We start from the raw sequence: 27,611 nt of genomic DNA on the forward strand, positions 1-27,611 counted from the left end.
TAGTTCTAACCCCAGACCCTAGGTTCAAAGATCTCTTATTGTTGCTGTCGTGGAGTTAGACTTTGTCCAGGTCCTGGATGCCCTGACCTGTGGTCCACCTGTCTGTGAGGCACAGGTACACCCAGTACCTGCTTCTTTGCATGGGTAGCCACCTGTTGGTTGGCTGTTTTCCCATTTTGGATGTTAAACTTGGCCTTACAGCCTGGACTTCCTTCTGTCACCTGACCCCCCTTCCACTATCAGTTAGTCTATGGCCCCGCCACCTGTGGCCAGATGCAATTATTTATAAATAAATGATTCAACTGACATCATCATTATTATAGCTAATAATTGTGGCGAGCTCTTTACCTTTAATTATGTTATCGCATTCTCACAACAGTTTACTTATACAAAAACTGAGGCTCAGAGAAGTGGAGTGACTTGCCCAAGGACACACAGCTGGTACAGGGAAGAACTGGAGCTCCAACCGTGTCTTTCTGACTCCTGACCTTCTTTGTAAGCCCTCTAGTCAAGCTGCTGTGTGGTTCCCAAGTGCCCGCTGTGTGCCAAGCCGTGTACCCAGCACCTGGGATGGAGAGACAACCATCTTTATCCTCAGGGAGCACACACAGGGACAGACAGGGGACAGACAGTGACAGAGCAGGAGCAAGTGTGGTGGTGGAGGGAACTCAGGGGAGTGGTGTGAAAGAGACTGTGGAGAAGACCGTTGTCAAGGGCAGAGTCAAGGGAAGCAGGGACCTCAGAGGAGTGAACACTTGCCTTGAGAGTTGAAGGAAGCGTGGATGTCTCTGCAGTCTTGCAGCGGAAAGCAAGGAAGGAGGGGCAGGTGCAGTGGCTTGCAGATGTGAAGTGTAGGGACCAGGGATGGATGATGGGCAGGGAGCACCGTGGGAGGGGAGGCCGGAAGCACAGGTAGAGGTCAGGTCATTCTCATTCACTCGCTCAGTCTTGTCTGGCTCTTCCCTGTCCTTCACTATCTCCTGGCGTGTGCTCAGATTCACGTCCATTGAGTTGGTGATGCCATCCAACCATCTCATCCTCTGTCATCCCCTTCTCCTCCTGCCTTCAATCTTTCCCAGCATCAGGGTCTTTTCCAATGAGTCAGGTCTTCGCTTCAGGTGGCCAAAGTATTGGAGCTTCAGCTTCAGTGTCGGTTCTTGCAATGAATACTGAGGGTTGAATTTCCTTTACAATTGACTGGATTGATCTCTTTGCTGTCCAAGGGACTCTCAAGAGTCTTCTCTAGCACCACAATTCAAAAGCATCAATTCTTTGGCCCTCAGCTTTCTTTATGGTCCCACCCTCATATCCATACATGACTACCGAAAAAACCATAGCTTTGATCAGATGGACCTTTGTTGGCGAAGTGATGTCTCTGCTTTTTAATACGTCATCTATATTTGTCATAGCTTTTCTTCCAAGGAGGCCAGATCATGCTGAGCATCAAAGGCCAGGCCAAGTCAGAACTAACTAGAGGTTTGGAGTCATGGGTTCAAGAATCAGACAGACCTGGCCTGGAGTCTGAGCTTCACTTACCTGCTGTGTGACCTTGGACAAGACTCTTGACCTCTCTGAGCCTTGGTTTCTTCATCTGTAAAATAAAGGAGGAATAATCCAAAGGCCTCTCTCCTAGAGTAGTTTTCAGAAGAGGCACAAAAATGGAGGAGAGTCTCTAAGAGTGAACCCTTGATCAGCACTGACTGCTTGCCCTTGCTGGGCAGGAGTGGGAAGAGGGGTGAGTCAGGAGCCACTGCAGGAGAGCTGGGTGCTGTGAAGGAAAGCCAAGCAGGCTTAGAGTTAGAAATAACGAGAGAGGGGGCGGGGAGGGGAATTATTTACACCAGGGGTCACCAACCCCTGGAGCCACGGATTGGCATTTATCTGTATTTACAGCCGCTCCCCATTGCCTGCATTACTATCAGCTCTGCCTCCTGTTAGATCAGTGGTGGCATTAGACTCTCATAGGGGTGTGAACCCTACCCTTAAAGTCAAGGCTAAAGAGCCTGAGATTGCCACAAAATAAACATAAAGCATGCAATAAATGGAATGAGCTTGAATCAGCCCGAAACCATCCTCCCCACCACCACCACCCAAGTCTGTGGAAAAATTGTCTTCCACAAAACCGATCCTTGGTGTCCAAAAGGCTGGAGACCGAAGATTTAAAACAGACAAAAAAGGCTTCCCAGGTGATGCTAGCGGTAAAGAACCCGCCTGCCAATGCAATACATTCAGGCTTGATCCCTGGGTGGGGAAGATCCCCTGGAGGAGGGCATGGCAATCCACTCCAGTATTCTTGCCTCTAGAATCCCATGGACAAAGGCGCCTGGTGGGCTGCAGTCTATGAGGTCGCAAAGAGTCGGACACAACTGAAGCCACTTAGCACGCAGGACAAGGAAGGTGGCATCTGAGCAGAGATTGGAAGGAGGTGGCATGTGCCATGAGACGATTTTAATTAGCAACGTTGGGCCCAAAGGAGGCAGGTCACAGGGCCCTCAGACCAGCGTTTTGAGTCATGTGGAAGGGGTGTAGCCAGGCGCTGTGTCTGGGCTCCTACTCCAGTGAATGTGAACAGTGCACGCTGAGCTCTTTTAATATTTCCAACTGTTAGGGGAGTACCTATTGTCAACATGTAAATGTGACAAATTGAGAAATGAAACAGGATTTCATCATCACAGCTAGGCCTTTTGTTATCCTTTGTGATCACAGCAAGGTCCGGCAGCCTCTCCAGTCCTGGCTGCACCCGAGGCAGCTGCAAAGCCCAGGACTCGGGCTTTCCTGGGCAGGACCAGAGAGCAAGCCCAGGGCAGCTCATGCCAGGGTGGTGCATGCAGAGGATTTAGGTGAACATGGGCACGAACTGTGATTTCAGGATTCTCTTCTGTCCTGATTTGTCCAGGAGGGTTCACGGCCCTTCCCGGAGCCCAAGTGAGCTGTTCATGGTCTGGGAAGGATTGGGGGACACTATGTCCTATAGGCTTAGATGCAGAAAGATTGGGTTTTCGGCACTATGTCTGTTGTTCAGGGTGGTGATTCTTAGACCACCAACGGCAGAATTATCTGGGATTCCTTATTTAAAACGCAGCTTCCAGCCCTGTCCCTGACCTGCTACATACAGGCCCCTGGAATCTGCCTTCAACAAGCTCTCCAGTGGTTCGCATGCACTGCAAAGTAAAGTTAGGGGACAGTGGGTGAGTAGGGGGACTTCCCAGGAGGGGCTAGTGGTAAGGAACCAACCTGCCAAAGAGATGTGGGTTCGATCCCTAAGTTGGGAAGATCCCCTGGAGGACGGCAAGGTCACCCACTCCAGTATTCTTGCCTGGAGAATCCCATGGACAGAGGAGCCTGGTGGGCTACAGTCTATGGGGTTGCAAGGAGTCGGACATGACTGAAGGGACGTTGCACGCACCCACACACAGTTGAGTGGGGGCACTGATCAGAAGAACATTTGCAGTCTGGATTGTCCTTGAGAGTCCCTTGGACAGCAGGGAGATCCAACCAGCCCATCCTAAAGAAAGTCAACCCCAAATACCCATTCGAAGCACTGATGCTGAAACTGAAGCTCCAATATCCTCATGCTGTGAGGGAGTGTGTGTGAGAAGGCTCTGCCATCCTTCAAATGAGAAGAAAAAAAGAAAAACCCCGATATATGTATTCTGGAGGTAAATGTGTCACTTTCCAATGGATTCTTTCCAGCCTGGACACAATTGTCATTTCTCTCTGGTGAGTCATCGCAGAAGTTGGCTTTTTTCTCACTCCCTTTTATGAGAAAAGGACACATTTTCAGGGACAGGCTGAAACCTCCCCCGGGACAGGACTTGGAAATTTACTTTTTACCGAGGTCAGCCAGTGGATTTACTGGGGCCCTGACAGAGCCCAGTCCTGGGCTGTGGGGGAGCCAGGTAGACTCCTGGCAACAGAGGGGACCGTCATGCTCCTCTTAATCAACACCCATCCTTGTTAGCTCAGATCTGCCCTTTCTGGGACTGCTTTCAGACTGTCTGGCTGCCATCCTGCTAGTTTTAATGAGAAAACATTTCCAAGTACCTTTTGACATTCATTCATGCATCCCTGCACCAAAGAATTGATGCTTTTGAATTGCGGTGTTGGAGAAGACGCTTGAGAGTCCCTTAAACAGCAAGGAGATAAAGCCAGTCCATCCTCAAGGAAATCCACCCTGAATATTCATCAGAAGGGCTGATGCTGAAGCTGAAGCCGACTCATTGGAAAAGACCGTGATGCTGGGGAAGATTGAGGGCAGGAAGAGAAGGGGACGACAGAGGTCGAGATGGTTGGGTGGCATCATCAACTCAATGGGCTTGAGTTTGAAGAAACTCTGGGAGATAGTGAAGGACAGGGAAGCCTGGCGTGCTGCAATCCATGGGGTTGCAAAGTCAGACACGGCTTAGTGACTGAATGACATTCATCCATCTGTTGTGTATCATACTCATCAGAGCATGTTCCTGGAACCATTCTCCAGTGGCTTCCCATCTGGCTTGCAGTCAGAGCCAGAGTCCCTCCTGCATCAGCAAGGCCATTGGCGATCTAATCCTGGTCAGCTCTCTAACCTCCTCTGCCTCTCATTCAGCGCCAGCTGTACTAACCTCCCTGCTCTACTAACCTCCGTAGTACCCTCTCATGATTATTGAACACGTCAAGGGTGTATCCACCCCAGGACCTTTGCACAGGCTGCTTCTTCCTCCTGTAATGCTCTTTCCCCCAGATCTCTGTGAGACTCCTTCCCTCACTTCCTTTAGGTCTCTGCTCGGAAGTCACCACACTACGCTGACCATCCTGAATAAAATAGCCTTCACCCCAGCTGTCACTAACCCCCTGTTTCCCTCCGAGCATGTATAGTGTTTGCCATGTTGTGAGTGTGGGCTTAGATGTTGATGTAGAGATAACTTGCTCAGTCGTGTCTGACCCTCTGCAACCCCTTGGACTGAGGCTCCTCTGTCCATGGGATTTCCCAGGCTAGAATACTGGAGTGGGTTGCAGTTTCCTTCCCCAGGGGATCTTCCTGACCCAGAGATTGAAGCTGCATGTCCTGCATTGGCAGGTGGACTCTTTACAACTGTTCCACCTGGGAAGTCTTTATATAGTATTTATTTACTTCCTTTGTTTTTTTTTTTTTTTTTAATCTCTCCCCACGAGAATGATGGCTCCCTGTAGATAGGAGCTGTGACTTGGTTACTGCTGTTTTCCCAACATCTAATACATGTTAAGTGCATTGTAGACCCTTAATAAGTAATGATTGGTTGATTGAATGAATGAATGCCTGCCTCTATTCCTTACTAGCTGTGTGACCTGAAGCGCCTTAGCATTCTGAGCCTCAGTGACCAGGCCCGTGAAATGAACATTGTCATGGGGGTTTACGTGTTAAAGGAGATGTGCCTTGCATGGTTACTAGCACACTCAACGTCCTCAGTAAATTTTCGCCTACCTTAGACTCTTCTTACTTAGACCATCAAAGTAAGACAGAAGGTGCTAACGAAAATGAAAGAGGTTTGCAAAGGGCCATCGTGTTGAGAGGTGGCAGTGGCCCCACCCAGGTGGCTGGAATCAGGAAAGGCTTCTCACGGGGTTGGCATTTGAGCCAGAACTCTGGGCTAGACAGGTTCTGAGCAGGTCGGTACAGAGTTTGTGGAACGATGGTGCAAAAGACGGAGCGATGAGAGTGAAGAAGCAGAGGGAGGAAGTTCAGGGACTAGTTAGGCATGCTTCCTAAACTCTGGGGACTGCGAAACACAGGGTGGGTGGGGAGAAGCAGAATGAGGATGTGGAAGCATTTTTTTCTCCCTGCAAGAAGAGAAACCAGTTACTGCAACAATCAAACTAAGATAAAATCTGATTTCCGGTCCCCTTTTGGGGGCAGAGGGCTTTGCGGTCAGTAAAGCAATCCCTTGGCATTGCCTTTTGGCTCCTCACAACCCTTCTACAGGGATGCCCGATGTATTAGGTGTTTTTATTTCTACCGGGTGTTACCTGTAAATAACCTTGAATGGGTTCTCACACCCCTAAGACACCTATTAGTTATGTGAGGTTTCTGGGTACAGGGCTACCATGCTGTTTTGTAGATTGGGAAGAAATTAAAAACACAGTTGTAAGGGGAAGCCAAGAAGGAAGACGTGAGGGGGAAAGACTAAATTGTTAACTTCAGAGAGCAGGAGGACTAGCATCTGCCGTTCATTCACCAAACACTGAGCACTTACTATGCACAATGCAGCGTCTTCAGGCCCCGGCCCAGCGGCCAGGACTTTGGCCACTTTGTGCAGTTTCGTTTTCTTTGTTGTCGTTTAGTCGCTAAATCGTGACCCCATGGACTGTAGCCCACCAGGCTCCTCTGTCCATGGGATTTCCCAGGCAAGACTACTGGAGTGGATTGCCATTTTCTCCTCCAGAGGATCTTCCCAACTCAGGCATTGAACCTGTATCTCTTGCGTCTCCTACACTGCAGGCAACACAAGTTCTTTACCACTGAGCCAACTCTACTCGACTGAAAGGAAAAAGGTTTCCATAACTTAAGGGAAGTCGGAGATTTCATCTCAAATGTCAATTCCAGTTGATTTTTTTACGGCTGCCCAGAGAAGATCTCTGAGACCATAGAGTGAACTTGGCAGAAAGGAATCTGGTGATTGATTAGTAACGTCTGCATGGGGTTAAGGAGGAGAATCAGAGGTCAAATGCCACAGCTTTGCCACTGCAGGAATGAGCTGTGTGTATACCTATTATTCACTGACCTGAGGGTTTGAAACAGAAGAAAATAATTTCTTGAGCCTGCACAGTGAGTGCGATGTGGCTGGTAACTCACGTGGAGAGCTGTAGGTATTCAGGGCTGCAAAGGGGTTTGGTGCCCCAGGATGGTAACTCAGAGAAGTGCACGCATGCTAAGTTACTTCAGTCGTGCCCGACTCTTTGCCACCCTATGGACCACAGCCCACCAGGCTCCTCTGTCCGTGGGATTCTCCAGGCCATAGTACTGAAGTGGGTTGCCATGCCCTCCTCCGGGGGTATCTTCCCCATCCAGTGATCGAACCCACGTCTTACGTCTCCCACATTGGCAGGCAGGTTCTTTACCACCAGCACCACCAGGGAAACCCAGCTCAGAGAGGGAGGTCCCCTTAAAGAGCTCACACCTCCAGAGTTTTTCAGTTGTCTCATCTACCCCGCAAAAGGCTTAATGAATCTTCACCAAGCAGTCAACTTGGTTCTCATAGAGACAATCTTTCTGCGCTCATATTTCACCTTCTTGTGTTCAATGTAATTTGCTAGTTGATATACAGTGAATACAATCAGAACACACAGTTTGGAAACAGAGCTAACTCTTAGTTTGTACAACACAATGGCTGGGAACAGAAGGGGTGAAACTAGAGGTGCTGGATCACTGTCTTACAATAAGGACGGGAGGATTTTGGTTAATCCAGTGAATTAGTTATGCTAATTAAGAGAGCATCTCCTGTAAACAAATAGTTATCTTAAAAAATAAAAAAGGACTCAGTCTTCATATGCTGTTCCGTAGCCTTTTTTTGCTAACTCAAGCGAAGAGTAGAGGCAGCTTTTTATGTCATCAAATACTGTCACCGCAACTTTATGCCTGGGATTCAGTGGCAGGGACCTACCACGAAACTGATCCCTTTTCGGCGGACCTTTACGTCATCTCCAGTTTGGGACTATAACAGGGAACATTGCCTTGCTCTTCCTCACTGGTAGAGGGGAGCTCTGAATGGTGAGGGGTGGAAATGGACAGTAAAAGGGAACAGAGGATGAGAGCGTAAAATGGTGCAGCCACTGTGAAAATCAGCACGGGTTCAAAAAATTAAACCTAGAATCAACACAGGACCAGAAACTCCACTTCTGGGTATTTACCTGGAAGAACTGAAATCAGTGTCTTGAAGAAGTGCTTGTACATCTGTGTTCATAGCAGTGTTATTCATGATAGTGAAGGGTGAAAACAACCCAGTGTTCAGTGGCCAGTGAGTGGATAAGCAAAGTGTGGTCTATACATACCGTGGGATACCACTAGAAAGAAAGGAAATGCTGGCACCTGCTACAACATGAATGAAACTTGAGGACATTTGTTTTCTTCAGTCACTAAGTCGTGTCCAGGTCTTCGCTCTTTGCGATCCCGTGGACTGCAGCACACCAGGCTCCCCTGCCTTCACTGTCTCCTGGAGTTTGCTCAGACTCATGTCCATTGAGTCAGTGATGCCATCCAACCATCTCATCCTCCTCCACCCCCTTCTGCTTCAGTCTTCCCCAGCATCAGGGTCTCTTCCCATGAGTTGACTCTTTGCATCAGGTGGGCAAGTATTGGAGCTTCAGCTTCAGCGTCAGTCCTTCCAATGAGTGATGGGACTGGATGCCATGATCTTAGCTTTTTTAATGTTGAGTTTCAAGCCAGCTTTTTCATTCTCTAGCATCCTCATCAAGAGGTTCTTTAGTTTCTCTTCAGTTTCTTCCATGAGAGTGGTATCATCTGCATATCTGAGGTTGTTGGTATTTCTCCTGGCAATAAGAAATAAGCCCTTCACAAAAGAACAAATACTGTATGATTCCACTTACCTGAAGTCCCTAGAACAGATTCCTAGAGACAGAAAGTAAAAGAGTGGGTGACAGGGGCTTGAGGGAAAGGAGGTAGCAAGTTGTTGTTTAATGAGGACAGAGTTTCAGTTTTGCAAGATGAGAAGAGTTCTGGGAATTGGTTGTGGAACAGTATGAATATATTTAACACTACTGAACTTCACACTTAAAAGCGGTTAAGATGATAACTTCTATGTTATGTGTATTTTATCACAATTAAAAAGAATTTTAAGGAGACATGTGAGCAGATGTAAGCAGGAAATATCCACAGCTGCTAAGATTATCCAGAATTAAGGCAAGCAGATATTATGTACGCCCTAAAGAACCACCTGGCTCCCCTCGTAGTTCAGTGGTTAAAGAGTCTGCCTGCAATGTAGGAGACCCGGGTTCAATTCCTGGGTCGAGAAGATCCCCTGGAGAAGGAAAAGGCAAACCACTCCAGTATTCTTACCTGGGCAACCCCATGGACAGAGGATCCTGGCAGGCTACAGTCTTTGGGGGTCGCAAGAGTCAGGCATGACCGGGTGACCAAGCACACACAAAGCACCATCTGAGTCTTGTCGAGTCTCCAGAACCAGCTTCCAGTTTGCAGAGGGACAAGAGAGGAGACATTAAACTGGACCCTGTGCACTTGGCAACGTCGACTGGGAGATGCCACAAACTCCCAGGTGCTTCTGATTAACACGTGCAAGGAAATACAAAGGATGGACGAGGAACCCATAGATTAAAACAGCTTCAAGAGACTGGTCGACTTTTCAGATGGACCAGAATATTCTGTCCAGGGATGCACATTTGGGTAATAAAACAATTAAAAAAAAAAAAGATATAGGAAGTGATTCCTTAAAAGTCAGGAAAGTCGTTACTGTGGGGGCCGTGAGTGGGCTGAGATGTGTGCACGGGGTTTCCAGGCCTGGGGGCCGAGTGCTCTTTCTTTTTTGAGTGGTGTTTGCCTTATGATAATCTATTAATTCATACGCTAGATTTGTGTGTTTCTGTGTTTTTGTTTTATTTTTCAAGAAAAAAAAAAGGAAAACCACTTGTTAGAAGAAAGAGAGAAGGTGTTGGATAAGAGGTGTTGGAGAAGATGTTGGAAAGAGAGAGAGAGGGTTCACACCAATCTGGATAAAACCCAGGTTCTGCGTCCCATCAGCTCCATGACTGTTGGGGAGTGACTTAACCTCACAGTTCCCTCATCTGGAAGAGAAATGATCATATTACTAAGCTCCTAGCATTGTGGCTTTTTAGTAAGACAGACACAGTCCGCAGGACCGTGCCTGGCCCCAGTGAGTGTTATGAAAGTGAGTTGTTGCTGCTTCTGGAAATAAGAAGCCCGAGGGCCATCCTCCCCTCCACTCCCACTTGCTCTGTCACCCTGGTGAATCTGAATGTCTCTTACTTTCCCTGATAATCCTCAGCCCTGGGCAAGAGTGCTAACACAGGCTGTGGGCTGCCTGCCAGGACCCATGGTACTCAGGGCTGAGCCTGCCGAAGCTTGCATTTCCTCCAACAAAGCCTCGGTCTCTGCAGGAAGTGCAGGCAAGTGGATGTGTGGAATTGTGAATACTTCCCAGTCACCAGCAGGTGAAAATGAGCCCCAGACAGAGGACCGAGACAGTAAATTGCTTTCTGTTGTCTTCTGCAGGAAAAAGCATGCTGCTTTTTACTCCGGAGGCTTGGGCTGTCTCCTGTCAGCCTTGTTTACCCTCTGCCGCCTTTATGAGGCTGGGTGAACCTGAAGAATAGCCAAAGGTCGGGTGATGACAGCAACCTTGGGTGAGGGTTACAGGCTTATCGAAGCCACTTGAAAAAAAAAAATTTTTTTTGTTTAGCTGTGCCAGGCCTTAGTTGCAGCGTGTTTTACTTGCAGCCTGCGGGATCTTTAGTTGTGGTATATGGGATCTAGTTCCCTGACAAGGGGTTGAACCTGGGCCCCCTGCATCGGGAGCGTGGAGTCTTAGCCTCTTGACCACCAGGGGAGTCCTTATAGCCACTTTTGACAGAATCTCCCCTCCCCAGGAAGTGTGGAAAGGACTCCAATCCTTAATCCCTTAACTGCGCTGACGGGGGAAATCCAGACACATGGCAATGTCTGGAATCACCACTCCCCCGTCGTATCTGGATGCAGGAATGTGAGTTTACAAGAAACTTTATTTTTGTCTAGCAGTTCAGTCAGTGCACTGGCATCTACTAGCCACTTTCACTCACCCTGCCCTGGGTTCCCAGAAAGATTCCGTCTAAACATTCCCTTCAATTGGCAAATCCTTTCATGTTAGGGAACCATACCCCACCCCTGCTCCATCCTGAATGATGTAAGGAGCTGCCGGGTTTCTTATTTACTTATCTATTTATTTATTATTGTGATAAAATATGCATAACAAAATTTACTGTTTTCGCCATTTTTCAAGTGGCAGTTCAGTGGCATTAGGTACATTCACACTGTTGTACAATGGTCACCACCATCTGTCTCCAGAAATGTTTTCCTCTTGCAAAACTGAAACTCTGTCCCCGTTAAACTCTGACTCCGCATTCCCCCTACCTCCAGCCCCTGGCAACCACCATTCTATTTTCTTTCTCTATGAATTTGGCTGATCTAGGTATGAATGGAATCATCATGTTTGTCTTTTTGTGACTGGTTTATATCATTTAGCATAATGTCCTCAAGGTTCCTCCACATTGTAGCAGGTGCCAGAATCCCATTCTTTTTTGAGGCTGAATAATATTCCATTCTTCAGATAACTTTGTTGCTGTTCAGTCACTAAGTCGTGTTCGACTCTTTGCCACCCCATGGACTGTAACATGCCAGACTTCCCCATCCGTCACTATCTCCCAGAGTTTGCTTGAACTCATGTCCATTGAGTCAGTGATCTCCTCCGTTGCCCCTTTCTCCACCTGCCTTCAATCTTCCCAACATCAGGATCTTTCCCAATGAGTCAGCTCTTCCTATCAGGTGGCCAAACTATTGGAGCTTCAGCTTTAGCATCAGTCCTTTCAATGAACATTTAGGGTTGATTTCCTGTAGGATTGACTGGTTTGATATCCTTGCTGTTTAAGGGACTCTTAAGAGTCTTCTCTAACACCACAGTTCAAAAGCATCAATTCTTTGACACTCAGCCTTCTTTACAGTCCAACTCTCACATCTGTACATGACTACTGTAAAAACCATAGCTTTGACTATACAGACCTTTGTTGGCAAAGTGATATCTCTACTTTTTAATATGCTATCTAGATTTGTCATAGCTTTTCTTCCAAGGAGCAAGCATCGTTTAATTTTATGGATACACTCACCATCTGCCGTGATTTTGGTGCTCAAGAAAATAAAATGTCACTGTTTCCACTTTTTCTTCATCTCTTTGCTGTGAAATGATGGGACCAGATGCCATGATCTTAGTTTTTTGAATGTTGAATTTTAAGCCAGCTTTTTCACTCTCCTCTTTCACCTTCATCAAGAGTCTCTTTAGATCCTCTTTGCTTTCTGCCAATAGAGTGGTATCATCTGCATATCTGAGGTTGTTGACATTTTTCTGGGCAATCTTGATTCCAGCTTGTGATTCATCCAGCTGGCATTTTGCATGATGTACTCTGCAGAGTTTCCAAAGTAGGATCTGCATTTGGATGTTCCTCTCTTGGGCTTTTGTTGTGCTGATTACAGGAATAAATGAAGAGAAGGCACTGGGAAAGCTAAGTGGATTTCTGGTGCCCTTCAGTAGGTCAGAGAGATTGGAGAGTGGATAAGAATAGAGCAGAGCTAGGACTTTGCTGGTGGCTTAGATGGTAAAGCCTCTGCCTACAATGCGGGAGACCCGGGTTTAATCCCTGGGTTGGGAAGATCTCCTGGAGAAGGAAATGGCAACCCACTCCAGTATTCTTGCCTGGAGAATCCCATGGACGAAGGAACCTGATAAGCTACAGTCCATGGGGTCGCAAAGAGTAGGACACGACTGAGTGACTTCACTTTCTTTCTTTCTTAGTGCAAGCTCAAGTTTTTGTTGGGGGAGGAAGATTTGAGGACGAGGAATTGGCGCTTATGGCATGGTAAATGGGAGAAGAGGGGTTTTTTTAGGATTTTTTGGTTTCTTTGCCTCTTTGAGAATCTTCAGTAAAAGTTTATATTCCATCTTTTTTTTCCCCTGGATGTTGGACTTGAGTTTCTTCTGAATGTGACATAGTGGTTGGACTGGACACAAGGAACCCCGGTTTTATTGGGTTACACTTGTGTGATGTGTCGGGGGCTTATTCTATGTATCCTGTTACATCCTGACAGCAATGTCAAACCACTAAAGAGTATCAAATAGGAAGAAAAAGTGGTTGGACTAGAAGGCTTATTTGGCTTTTGCCTGTATGGTGGGCTGAAGGGGCCAAGACCAGGATCAGGATGGGAAGCTGTTAGGATGGTCAAGAGGAGATACAGGTGTGTGTGCTTGGTTGCTCAGTCGTGTCCGACTCTCTTGTAACCCCATGGATTATAGCCCGCCAGGCTCCTCTGTCCATGGGATTTCCCTGGCAATAATACTGGAGTGGGTTGCCAGTTCCTTCTCCAGGGGATCTTCCCGACCCAGGGGTCAAACCCACATCTCCTGCATTGCAGGTGTGTTCTTTACCACTGAGCCACCAGGGAAGCCCCCACGAGGAGACATGTGTTGCCGACGTCTGCAGCAGAGCAGGTAGCACTCATGGTTATTATCCCTGCTCTGCAGTAATGTATAGTGCAGAATCTTGTTCACAGTAATTCTTTCTAAGGCCCACTTGACTTTATACTCCAGGGTGTCTGGCTTTAGGTGAGTAACAGCACCATCGTGGTTATCTGGGTCATTAAGACCTTCTTTGTATTGTTCATCTGTATAGTCTTGCCACCTCTTCTTAATCTCTTCTGCTTCTGTTAGATCCTTGCCATTTCTGTCCTTCATTGTGCCCATCCTCGAATTATTATGAAAAAAAGCTAGTGGAGATGATGGAATTCCAGCTGAGTTATTTCAAATCCTGAAAGATGATGCTGTGAAAGTGCTGCACTCAATATGTCAGCAAATTTGGAAAACAGCAGTGGCCACAGCACTGGAAAAGTCATTTTTCATTCCAATCGCAAAGAAGGGCAATGCCATAGAATGTTGAAACCACTGTACAATTGTGCTCATTTCACATGCTAGCAAGGTAATGCTCAAAATCCTTCAAGCTAGGCTTCAACAATATGTGAACTGAGAAATTTCAGAAGTACAAGGTGGATTTAATAAAGGCAGAGGAACCAGAGATCCAATTGCCAACATCCACTGGATCATAGAAAAAGCAAAGGAATTCCAAAAAAACCATCTGCTTCTCGTTCATTGACTACCTATGGCCTTTGACTGTATGGATCACAACAAACTGTGGAAAATTCTTGGAGACAGGAATACCAGACCACCTTACCTGTCGCCTGAGAAGCCTGCGTACAGGCCAAGAAGCAATAGTTAGAACCGGACGTGGAACAGCGGACTGGTTCAAAAACGGGAAAGGAGTATGTCGAGGCTGTACATCGTTACCCTGCTTATTTAACTTATAGGCAGAGTACGTCATGTGGAATGGTGGATGAATCACAAGGTGAATCAAGATTGCTGGGAGAAATATCAACAACCTCAAATGTGCAGATATTACCGCTTCAATGGCAGAAAGTGAAGATGAACTAAAGAGCCTCTGGATGAGGGTAAAAGAGGAACCTGAAAAAGCTGGCTTAAAACTCAACATTCAGAAGCTAAGATCATGGCATCTGGTCCCATCACTCATGGCAAATAGATGGGAAAAAAGTGGAAACAGTGACAGATTTTATTTTGGGGGGCTCCAAAATCACTGCAGATGGTGACAACAGCCATGAAATTAAAAGAAATTAAAAGCTTTTCTTGGAAGAAAAGCTATGACAAACCTAGACAGTGTATTAACAAGCAGAGACATCACTTTGCTGACAAAGGTTTGTATAGTCTCAAAGCTATGGTTTTTCCAGTAGTCATGTACAGATGTGAGAGTTGGACCATAAAGAAGGCTGAGTGCTGAAGAATTCATGCTTTGGAACTGTGGTGCTGGAGAAGACTCTTGAGAGTCCCTTAAACAGCAAGGAGTTCAAACTAGTTAGTCCTAAAGGAAATCAACCCTAAATGTTTATTGGGAGGAATGATGCTAAAGCTGAAGCTCTGATACTTTGGCCACCTGATGCAAAGAACGACTCACTGGAAAAGACCCTGATGCTGGGAAAGATGGAGAGCAGGAAGAAAGGGGCAACAGAGGATGAGATGGTTGGATGGCATCACTGACTCAATGGACATGAGTTTGAGCAAACTGCGGAAGATAATGAAGGACAGGGGAGCCTGGTGTGCTACAGTCCACAGAGTCACAAAGAGTCGGACATGAGTGAGCCAATTGAACAACAAGTACAGAATCTTACAGCAGTGAGGGGGCACAGTTCAGGCGCTCAGTTGTGCCCGACTCTTTGCGACCCATGGACTGCAGCATGCCAGGCCTCCCTGTCCACCACCAACTCCCGGAGTTCACTCAAACTCACGTCCATCAAGTCAGTGATGCCATCTCATCCTCTGTCGTTCCCTTCTCCTCCTGCCCCCAATCCCTCCCAGCATTAGAGTCTTTTCCAACGAGTCAATGCTTCGCATAGGTAGCCAAAGTATTGGAGTTTCAGCTTTAGCATCATTCCTTCCAATGAACACCCAGGACTTGTCTCCTTTAGAATGGACTGGTTGGATCTCCTTGCAGTCCAAGGAACTCGCAAGAGTCTTCTCCAGCACCACAGTTCAAAAGCATCAATTCTTTGGCGCTCAGCTTTCTTCACAGTCCAACTCTCACATCCATACGTGACCACTGGAAAAACCATAGCCTTGACTAGACGGACCTTTGTTGGCAAAGTAATGTCTCTGCTTTTCAATACGCTATCTAGGTTGGTCATTACTTTCCTTCCAAGGAGTAAGTGTCTTTTAATTTCATGGCTGCAATCACCATCTGCAGTGATTTTGGAGCCCAGAAAAAAAAAGTCGGCCACCGTGTCCACTGTTTCCCCATCTATTTCCCATGAAGTGATGGGACCAGATGCCATGATCTTAGTTTTCTGAATGTTGAGCTCTAAGCCAACTTTTTCACTCTCCTCTTTCACTTTCATCAAGAGGCTTTTTAGTTCCTCTTCACTTTCTGCCATAAGGGCAGTGTCATCTGCATATCTGAGGTTATTGATATTTTCCCAGCAATCTTGATTCAAGCTTGTGCTTCTTTCAGCCTAGCATTTCTCATGATGTCCCTTTCATTATAGGGGACTGGAATGCAAAAGTAGGAAGTCAAGAAACACTTGGAGTAACAGGCAAATTTGGCCTTGGAATACGGAATGAAGCAGGGCAAAGGCTAATAGAGTTTTGCCAAGAGAACGCACTGGTCATAGCAAACACCCTCTTCCAACAACACAAGAGAAGATTCTACACATGGACATCATCAGATGGTCAACACTGAAATCAGATTGATTATATTCTTTGCAGCCAAAGATGGAGAAGCTCTATACAGTCAGCAAAAATAAGACCGGGAGCTGACTGTGGCTCAGATCATGAACTCCTTATTGCCAAATTCAGACTTAAATTGAAGAAAGTAGGGAAAACCACTAGACCATTCAAGTATGACCTAAATCAAATCCCTTATGATTATACAGTGGAAGTGAGAAATAGATTTAAGGAACTAGATCTGATAGAGTACCTGATGAGCTATGGACAGCGGTTCGTGACATTGTACAGGAGACAGGGATCAAGACCATCCCCATGGAAAAGAAATGCAAAAAAGCAAAATGGCTGTCTGAAGGGGCCTTACAAATAGCTGTGAAAAGAAGAGAAGCGAAAAGCAAAGGAGAAAAGGAAAGATATAAACATCTGAATGCAGAGTTCCAAAGAATAGCAAGAAGAGATAGGAAAGCCTTCCTCAGTGATCCATGCAAAGAAATAGAGGAAAACTATAGAATGGGAAAGACTAGAGATCTTCAAGAAAATCAGAGATACCAAGGGAACATTTCATGCAAAGATGGGCTCGATAAAGGACAGAAATGGTATGGACCTAACAGAAGCAGAAGATATTCAGAAGAGGTGGCAAGAATACACAGAACTGTACAAAAAAGATCTTCATGACCCAGATAATCACGATGGTATGATCACTCACCTAGAGCCAGACATTCTGGAAGGTGAAGTCAAGTAGGTCTTAGGAAGCATCACTATGAAGAAAGCTAGTGGAGGTGATGGAATTCCAGTTGAGCTATTTCAAATCCTGAAAGATGATGCTGTGAAAGTGCTGCACTCAATATGCCAGCAAATTTGGAAAACTCAGCAGTGGCCACAGGACTGAAAAAGGTCAGTTTTCATTCCAATCCCAAAGAAAGGCAATGCCAAAGAATGCTCAAACTACCGCACAATTGCACTCATCTCACACGCTAGTAAAGTAATGCTCAAAAGTCTCTAAGCCAGGCTTCAGCAATACATGAACCGTGAACTTCCAGACGTTCAAGCTGGTTTTAGAAAAGGCAGAGGAACCAGAGATCAAATTGCCAACATCTGCTGGATCATGGGAAAAGCAAGAGAGTGCTAGAAAAACATCTATTTCTGCTTTATTGACTGTGCCAAAGCCTTTGACTGTGTGGATCACAATAAACTGTGGAAAACTCTTCAAGAGATGGGAATACCAGACCACCTGACCTGCCTCTTGAGAAACCTATATGCAGGTCAGGAAGCAACAGTTAGAACTGACATGGAACAACGGACTGGTTCCAAATAGGAAAAGGAGTATGTCAAGGCTGTATATTGTCACCCTGCTTATTTAAGTTATATGCAGAGGGGGCACAACTGGGAAGGAAAGGCCCTTTGCCTTGGGCTAATTAAGATCTTAATCATATCCTGAGGCCCTAGATTGTCTTTCTGTAAATACACACCCAGAAGGAAGTTTATTTGAACAGCACAGGACTTTGGTCTGTCCCTTGAGACTTGCCTTTGTCTTCTGAAGGGTTCAGAGAAGTCTAGACAGAAGAAGCACTTTTTTTTTTTTTTTTTGAGTCTTTTGACTCACCCACGCCCTCCTGGAACTTTCTTACTGGGAGTAAATAGACTCTGTCCTTGCCAAGCAGCTCAAGGTAAGGCTTGCTGTCATCACTGTGGAGGTGATTACTGTTGGGACTGGCCAATTAGTCAGCAGGACAGAGAGTTCTTGGATGGACTGGAACCCAACTGCAGTGTTCCCTAAGGCAGAGGAACCAGAACAAGGCGGGGAGAGTGGGCGTCTTAATCCTGTTTGCGTCTCTAGCAGTTTGGCCTTGTGTAACACCTGGTACTGAATTATTGCTTAATTAATGGTTCCTGCTTAATAAATGAATGAATTAATTAATTCATGTAATATATTCAGTATCACATGAAACCCTGAAAATGGTTGTGTTGCATCAGGACTGTGTTATGTTCAAGCAGCAGTCCCCAATCTTTTTGACACCGGGGACAAGTTTTGTCAAAAACAATGTTTCCACAGCCAGGGGAGGGGAGATGGTTTCAGGATGATTCAAATGCATTTACTGTACACTCTGTTTCTATTTTTGTTACACTTGTGATGTATAATGAAATAACTGTATGGTTCACCATACTGCAGAATCAGTGGGAGCCCTACGCTTGTTTTCCTGAGCTCAGGCGGTAATGTGAGAGAGGGGAGGTATTGTGTGTGTGTGCTCTGTCATGTCCTGCTGTTTGTGACCCCATGGACTGAAGCACATCAGGCTCCTCTGTCCACAGGATTTCCCAGACAAGAATACTGGAGTGGGCTGCCATTTCCTCCTCCAGAGGATTTTCCCACCCTGGGGATCGACCCCCCATCTGCTGCATCTCCTGCATTGGCGGGCGGATTCTTTACCACTTGAGCCACCTGGGAAGCCCATGAGAGATGGGGAGTACCTGTAAATACAGATGAAGCTTCACTCGCTCACCTCTTTCTTTGGAGACCCGTACTGGTCCATGGCCCTGTGGTTGGAGACCCCGTGTTAAAGACAGAATTCATCCATTTACTGATTCATTGAGTAAATCATTTATTGAGTTCCTCCTACCACTTTGGGTTAGGACCGTGGTTCAAAATCTTGGCTGCATCTGGAGAGTTATTGAAACTCTTGAAAAGTTTAAAAAAAATCCTGAAAACTAGACCACAGTCAAGATCGATTAAGTCAGAATCATGCCCAAGGGTGTGAGAGCACAGAGTCTTAACCACTGGACTGCCAGGGAATTCCCTAAGCCTTTTTTTTTTTAATCACCCCATGCAGCAAGCAGGATCTTAGTTTCCCAACTAGGGATTGGACCTGTGCCTCCTGCAGGGGAAGTGGGGAAGTGAGGTTCCTCACTTTCAGGGAAGTCCCAGTGTGAGTACTTTTTAACGCTCTCCGTGTAATTCCAGTGTGCAGCCGAGGCTGAGAACCATTGGGTTAGGTGCCAAATTATAAGTGAATATTATATTGTCCCTGCCCTGGTAAGGCTCAAAGTCTAACGAAGAAAACCTGAATTTATTCATGTATTCATTCAGTAGAATGCAGACAGTTAAACGCCTTGATAGAGATAAGAAAACAGCACTGTGGGATCCTGGAGAAAGGAATGCTTAGCGTGGCTAAAGGATATGGGAAACCTTCAAAGAGGAAGGAATTTTTCAGATGGGTTTTGTTCTGCAAACAGGGCTTCCCTGGTAGCTCAGCTGGTAAAGCATCTGCCTGCAATGCAGGAGACCTCGTTTGGTCGCTGGGTTGGGAAGATCCCCTGGAGAAGGGAACGGCTACCGGCTCCAGCATTCTTGCCTGGAGAATCCCATGGACAGAGGAACCTGGCGGGCGACAGTTTATGGGGTCGAAAAGAGTCAGACACGACTGGGCAGCTTTCACTTCACTTGCTCAGTAAATAGAAGTTCATCAATATCTCCTTTCCTCCCCTTCCCGCTGCATCCTTCCTTCTTCTCATTCCCACCTTCCTTCCTTCCTTTCCTTTTCTTCCCATCTTCTCTATCACCCTTTCCATTCCTCCCCGCCCCACCCCATGCTTCTCACCTACTTTGTTCCAGGCAGGCTCTGAAATGGAGCCAGAAGGAGACAATAGTAAACAAAGATGTGGGCCCGACCCTCGAGGCACATTCTCTTCCGTGAGGAAGAAGTAGCCTGTACACAACCCTAAAGCTGAAAGAACCTGTGTGGCTGGGGACAGTGGGAGCATTTTTACTGCAGTTTAGTGGGTTAGGCTTAGTCATGCCAGCAGTCTGTAGAGTTTGCACTTTTCCTCAGAGGCATTTAGGAGCAAAGCAATTGTATGATGAGGCTGAAAACAGTATTTAACGAATTTTAGTTGATACCTGACAGCTCAGTTGGTAGAGAATCCGCCTGCAATGCAGGAGACCCCAGTTCGATCCCTGGGTTGGGAAGATTCCCTGGAGAAGGGATAGGCTACCCACTCCGGTGTTCTTGGGCTTCCCTTGTGGCTCAGCTGGTAAAGAATCCACCTGCAATGCGGGAGACCTGGGTTCGATCCCTGGATTGGGAAGATCCCCTGGAGAAGGGATAAGGCTACCCCCTCTAGTATTCTGGCCTGGAGAATTCCATGGACTGTCCATGGGGTCTCAAAGAATTGGACACGACTGAGCGAATTTCACTTTCACTTGAAGTGACTCTAAAGGGTACTCAGATGTGGCATTAACACTGACTCACATGGGTTTTCAGTTTTTTCTGATGACCTCCAGGAGAGTCACAGTTTGGTGTTGGTAGATCTTTAACACCTATCTTACCCTTGATCATCTTTTTAAAAAAAAAAACAAAACAAGAAGAGCAGTCCTCAAAATGTTTGGCTAGAATTTAGTTACAGTATTTTGTTGTCACTCTTATTTACTCTTATGGAAAGTTTCTACAGATGATAAAAAAAAAAAGATGACTAGTTTTTCATATGTAGTGAGATGAATTTAAGCTTGAAAAAAGAAGGTGAATCTGTTAAAAAAATTACAAAGTAAATAATGGTATAAGAGACACATGTATATGCTGTGCTGTGCTGATGGGAGTCAGTAAATAACTGAACAAGAGAGCCAGTTCATCAGGGTTTCTTTTTTATGGTTCATGCTTTTGGTTTCAAGTCTAAGAACCCTTTGCCTTGGCCTGGACCCTGAAGATTTTCTCTGATTTTTTTTTTATAAAAGTTTTATGGTTTTGTTTTACCTCTGGGGCTTCCCATGTGGCATTAGTGATAAAGAATCCGCCTGCCAGTGCAGGAGGTAGAAGAGACATGGGTTCGATCCCTGGGTCGAGAAGCTCCTCTGGAGGAGGAAATGGAACCTCACTCCAGTATTCTTGCCTGGGAAAATTCCAGGGGCAGAGGAGCCTGGTGGGCTACAGTCCATGGGGTTGCAAAGAGTCAGACACAACCGAGCGACTGAACGCGTTTATGTCTGTGAACCGTTTTGAGTGAATTTTTTAATCACGTCTGAGATTCTAGTTTTTGTCTGTGGATGTCCAGTTGCTCCAGCACCGTTTGTTGAAAACACCCTGACCTCAGTTAAATCGGTGTAGTGCCTTTGTGAAGAATCTCTCGGGCATATTTGTGCAAGTCTATTTCTTAGTTCTTTATTCTGTTCCATCGTCTCCACTGATACCACAGTCTTGATTACTGTACCTGTATAATAAGTCTTGAAATCACACAGACTGATTTCTTTCATTTATTTGTCTTGTTTAAGATTATCTTAGCTATTTCTGGTTCTTTTGTCTTTCTATATAGATTCTGGAATAGTCTTTCCTTCTCTGTAAGATATCTTGCTGAAATCGAGATAGAAACTGCATTAAATCTTTACATTGATTTGAGTAGAACTGACTTATTTACTGTCCTTCATATTCACTGGGAATCTTCTAGTCTGTGGACACTGTGTGTCTATTTAGATCTTTTCTTTCTTTTATTAGCATTTTGCAGTTTTCTGCATAGAAGTGTTGTACAAGTTCTTTATCTGAGAACGTACTGACATCCTTTATTCCTTAAGGATATTTTCACTGAGTATAAGATCCTGGGTTGACAGTTCTTTCCTTTCAGCCTCTAAGAAACTTTGTGTCACTTTCTGGTCCTCTCTATTTTCTGAAGAGTGATCTGCTGTTTTCCTTATTATGGTAGCATGTTTTTTGTTTTTTTTTTCCCGCTGGCTGCTTTCCAAATTTTTTCCTTCTTTAATTTTCAGAAGTTTTATTATTATGTGTCTTGGTCTGCGTTCTTTTGTGGAGTAGGGGAGGTTATCTTAGCTGCTTGGTTTTGTAGGTTTCTGTCTCTTGACAAATTTAGGAAATTTTCAGCCATTTTATCTTCCAGTATCTTTTTATCCCCAGCCTCTTTTTCATCAACTTCCAAGACTGTGTACAGGAATGTGAGCTGTTTTGCTGCTGTCCCGCAGGCGCCTGGGACTCTGTTTTATTTCCAGTCCCCTCCTTCTGGTGTTCAGAGCAGATCATTTCCATTGTGCTCTCCTCTAGGTCACTAATTCTTTCCTCAGCTTCCTCCATCCTGATGTTGAACACTTCCAGTGAGTGTTTTTATTTTATTTTTTTCAGTTATTAGATTTTTTTTCAGTTTGAAAATTTCCATTTGGTTCTTATTTTCTTTTTATAACTATTGAATCTTTTTAAAATTTTTATTTAATTTTGGTTGTGCTGGGTGTTCATTTCTTCATGGGAGCTTTCTTTCCTCTAGTTGTGGTGAATGGGGCTACTCTTTATTTTGGTGCGTGGGTTTCTCATTGGGTTGTCTTCTTTTATTGCGGAGCACAGGCTCTAGGCACATGGGCTTTCCTTTTTTTTGTTTCAATCATGTTCCCATTTGCACACTGGGTGTTTTTATGATGATTACTTTAAAATATTTGTCACACAATCCTTACATGTCTGTCATCATGGCACGGGTATCTCTTGATTTTTTTTTTTTTAATTCCACTTGAAATCTCCCCCATTTTTGACATGACAAGTGATTTTTGACTGAAGTGTGGACAGTTTAGATATTATGTTATGAGACTCTGAATCATATTTGAGTCTTGTCCTATTGATTTCTTACTTTTTTAATACTTGGTTTATTTCTGGCTGCATGGAGTCTTAGTTGTGGTACAGGCTCGGTTGTTGCCACATGTGGGTTGCCCCAGGGCATGTGGGATCCCAGTTCCCCAAGCAGGGATCACACCTGCATCCCTTGCATTGGAAGGCAGATTCTCCACCCCTGGGCCACCAGGGACATCCCTGCTTCAGCAGAGGAGGCAGGGCCGGTGGGGGGAGGGTGCACCGACTCATTATTTCCTTGTGGCTTCTCCCCGCTTGGCTTTTCTGACACTTGAAGTGGGGAGGGGTCTTCATTACTGATGAGCAGGGAAGTAGAGTTCAGGCTCCCCACCAGGCCCCCAGGGATAACTCCCTGGCTGGGAGGGGCTGGATTGCCTCCATAGACACTGTGAGGGTGGATGCGGGGTTTGTCTTTATGGATAGGGATGAACAGCCCTACTGGGGACTGTAGGGGCACCACCCCAGTGGGGGCAGAGGGCTTGGGTCTCCATGTGTAGCCTGACAAGGGTCAAGATCTTGGCTCCCCTCTCAGCCCTTGCTGGCGAGGATGGGAGCTGGGCTCCCGTGTTTTTCTGTGCTGTTTGTCTGCCGCAGAGCAGTCATTGTCTGGAGGTGTTCTCTTTTCCTGGCCTGTGCTTTTCCTGTGTTTTTGTCTAGATGCAGCAGGCTTTTACTGGGGCTATTTTTCTTTTGCCTGTGCCCTTTGGTGCTTTGTGTTGCCAACTTCTTCAGCTCAAAGTCTCAGAATATATTTGGCCAAGGGAAAACCCAGGGGACTCAATGCTGCGTGATTCTTTGGGTCCTGGATTCCAAAGAAATCCAAAGAGTAGCTGGTCCACCTACGCCTCTCCATTTTTCAGAATCATCTTCTGTTTGTTTTAAATATGATGTCCAGGGTTTTTAAATTGAACTTAGCCAGAAGAAGAGGAAAAAGTACCTGTACCCCATCTTCCTTGAAGCAAATGTCTTAGTATGTGTGCAAAGCTCTCCAGGCCAAGGTTGATAACCACTAGTATAGGTTGTAAGCTTCACGAAGACAGGGGCTGTGCTTAGCCTTTATGTTAACTGGTGGCTCAGATGGTAAAGATTCTGCCTGCAATGCAGAAGAGACCCAGGTTTGATTCCAGGGTTGGGACAATCCCCTGGAGAAGGGAGTGGCTACCCACTCCAGTATTGTTGCCTGGAGAATTCCCTGGACAGAGGAGCCTGGTGGGCTATAGTCCATGGGGTCTCATAAAGACTTTTTATATGGTTGGATGGATGGATGAATATTAGCATGGAGTCAGCAGCCACCCTGACTGACACACACCTGAGCCCCTATACATACACATTACTGGTAAGTCTGGCCCCAGAACCAATGGGAGGGCTTGACCAGCTGGTGGTGCAGAAGAGCCCTGGTGTGGGGCTGGGGTGGCCACTGCAGTCAGCCACCAGGTCACCTGACGAAGGGGACACAGACATTGAAGAAAATCCTGATCGCCCAGGAGCTGCCGCATATAAACACCGTGTCTGCCTCTCTTTCTCTTCTGTTAGCTCTTATTTACTTCAGTATCATAATCTTTTTTTCCTAAGAAGAGGACACCCTGGATAACTTTGGTCTTTGAGAGTGCCTTTCTCACGGCTTAGTCTCCAAGGATTTGGACCAGGAAGAAAGCATTATTCATCTGTCCTGAAACCATACGTGTGCTTGTGCTGGGCCCAGTACCGTGGGTGCTGCATCCTGGACTAATGTTAGCGCGGATGTTTATATTTCCAATTCCATGAATTCATTACGTAAAGCATTTCTTCACTTTCCTCTGTTTCTCACCGTAGTGAAAAGGAGGGCAAATGAGGGCAAGGAGGGGGATGTCTGCAGCTCCTTCAGATGTCTCAGAAGGTGGGTATCACTTAGGCCTTTAAATGAGACTTGCCCTTCAGTTGCCCTTGGAGCTTCCTTAATGCAGGGCAACCAGCAAGCTGCAGAAGTCTCTGTGTCCACATCTCTAAAATGAGGGCATGAAGGATTACTTTCTTGTGTGGTTCTCAGCACTGTGAAGATTAAATAAGGAAACCACCCTACCCCAGCCCAGTGTGTATGTAGAAAGTCTTTGAAATATGACTTTTCTTTTTCTCCATTGCATTTCTAGACCAGAGAATACACAGAGCAGGGTTGTTTGGTGTTTTTTTTTTTTTTTTTATAATTTTTTCCTCTGCCATTTAGTGATGATTAGCCTTCAGCTTCCCTTTCCTGTACCTAATTAAAAAACAAAAATTCCAGCCTGTCCCACCAGTGCTGGGGGATGGGAGGGGCAGACAAACAATCAAGCAAGTCCAACCTTCCAAAGTCTTAAGCCAAATTCTACAAGGAGAGAAAACCAGTTAGGTACAGGAGGAAAGGGTTGATATAGCTACATTGTTTCCATATTTCCAATTCTGATGATTAACTAAGAAATTATGCATAACATTTCACTGTGCTCCCTTTATAAGAAACCATGAGATACATTTTAATGAAAACTTAGCATCAGCTAAACTTGTCCTTATGCTAAGCAGCTAGTTTGCTTTCATTTAAGTGACACTAAAAATCTTGTCATTGATCCTGTTTACCTCTTTGCTCTGGCTCCTGGGACGCTCAGAGTGCAGACTGTGGCCCAACCCATCTTTACTTTCATTCTTCTTTGTCTAGCATGTGTTTATTTCCTTTAAGAACAAATCCTATGGTAAGTATTTTGGGGAGCAACACTAGTGTACCAAAACAGATCTGGAAACCCTGGCAGCTTCTTTCTTGACTCACTGCATTTCTTTGCAAACAACTTTGTTATTTATAGTCCATGAAATTCACCCATTCTAAGTGAATCATACAATTCAGTTATTGTTAGTGTACAGAGCTATACAGTCACCATTCAAATCTAACTTTCAGATCAGTTCAGTCGCTCAGTCATGTCCAACTCTTTGTGACCCCATGGACTGCAGCACGCCAGGCTTCCCTGTCCATCACCAACTCCCAGACCTTGTTCAAACTCATGTCCATCAAGTCAGTGATGCCATCCAACCATCTCATCCTCTGTGTTCCCCTTCTCCTCCTGCCTTCAGTCTTTCCCAGCATCAGGGTCTTTTCAAATGAGTCAGTTCTTTGCATCAGGTGGCCAAAGTATTGGAGCTTCAGCTTTAGCATCAGTCCTTCCAATGAATATTTAGGACTGATTTCCTTTAGGATGGACTGATTTGAACTCCTTGCAGTCCAAGGGACTCTCAAGAGTCTTCTCCAACACCACAGTTCAAAAGCATCAATTCTTCGGCACTCAGCTTTATAGTCCAACTCTCACATCCATACATGACTACTGGAAAAACCATAGCTTTGACTAGATGGACCCTTGTCAGAATCTAACCTTAGAACATTCCCAACACTTTCAAAGACTCCTTCCAGTTCTCACCCCCAACCAACCGCTAATAAAAAACTCCCTCCTCCTCCTCCTAAGTCGCTTCAGTCGTGTCCGACTCTGTGCGACCCCATAGATGGCAGCCCACCAGGCTCCCCCGTCCCTGGGATTCTCCAGGCAAGAACACTGGAGTGGGTTGCCATTTCCTTCTCCAATGCATGAAAGTGGAAAGTGAAAGTGAAGTCGCTCAGTCGTGTCTGACTCTTAGCGACCCCACGGACTGCAGCCTACCAGGCTCCTCTGTCCATGGGATTTTCCAGGCAAGAGTACTGGAGTGGGGTGCCATCCCAGGCAACCACTAATCCACTTTCTATCTGTATGGATTTGCCTATTCTGAACACTTCATAGGAATGGAATCACACATTGCATTTGTGGCCTTTTGCGTCTGGATTCCTTTCACTTAGCAGGCGGTCTTTGCAGTTCCTCCATGTTATATCATGGATCAGTACTTTGTTCCTTTTTATTGACAAACATGAATAGACCATAATTTGATTATCTGCTCACCAGTTGATAGACGTTCAGGTTGTTTTCACTTTTTGGCTGTTAGGAAGAGTGCTGGAAACGTTAACACAAATACATGGGCATATATCTCCAGTTGTTTGGGGCATATCTCTAGATGATTCTAGTTACCACAGAACCATCTGGTAACTACGTTTAAGTGTTAAGGAAATGCCAGACTTTTCCAAAGTAGCTGTTCCCTTTTACACTCCCAGCAGCAGTATATGAGGATTCTAACTTCTCCACATCCTCATCAGCATTTGTTATTGTATGTCTTTTAAAATTATAGACATCCTGGTGGGTGTGCAGCAGTATCTCACTATGGTTTTGGTTTGTGTTTCCCTAAAGACTGACGCTGTTGAGCATCTTTTCATGTGCTTGTGAGCCATTCCTGTATCTTCCTTGGTGAAGTATCTAGTCACGTCCTTTTTCCATTTTTTAATCCATTTCTTTGTCTTATTATGAGTTGGAAGAGTTCTTTATGTATTCTGGATACATCAGATACATGATCTATCAGATATACAGTATGCAAACATTTTCTCCCATTCTGTAGATTTTCATTTGCTTTTGAAACACAGAAGTTTTTAGTTGTGATGAAGACCAGGTTAGCCATTTATTTCCTATATTGGTTGTGCCTTTGGGGTTGTGACTAAGAAAGCTTTGGCTAACTCAAGGTCACAAAGATTTTCTTCTCTTTCTTCTAAGATGTTTAAGAGGTTTGGCTCATACATTTAGGACTTTTGGTGTGAGTTGGGTTAGTCTGTGTGTGTGGTGTGAGGGAGAGCTTTAGTTCAGCTTCGTGCAGGAGCATCCCGGCATCTGCCTGTCTCCTCGCCTTCTGCCTGGAGGTGAGCAACACTGCCCCCCAGTGGCAGCCTCCGCCCTCATTTCCGCCTCACTTCAGTTCAGGAGACTTGAGTATCTGATCTTGACTGCGCAACTCTTTTAATTCCAATTTTCCGGAAGAAGAATTGGACGGATTGGCCCATTTGGGATCAGAAGACAGCCCTTGGCCAATCACGTTGAGTGTACGTGGTGTGACTTTGGCCACCAGGACCCAC

General features: G+C 45.6%; 1 protein-coding gene across 5 annotated transcripts in view; it reads left to right on the forward strand.

The window, feature by feature from the left end:
• HRH1 (histamine receptor H1) overlaps positions 1–27,611 on the forward strand; it is a 110,019-nt gene that overhangs the window by 66,382 nt on the left and 16,026 nt on the right. The gene's annotated exons all lie outside the window — the stretch shown is intronic.

Source organism: Bos grunniens, chromosome 22, assembly GCF_055505025.1.
Source record: "Bos grunniens cultivar Pamir isolate PY7600 chromosome 22, Bosgru_T2T1.0, whole genome shotgun sequence".
In the NCBI taxonomy this organism is placed as follows: Eukaryota; Metazoa; Chordata; class Mammalia; order Artiodactyla; family Bovidae; genus Bos; species Bos grunniens.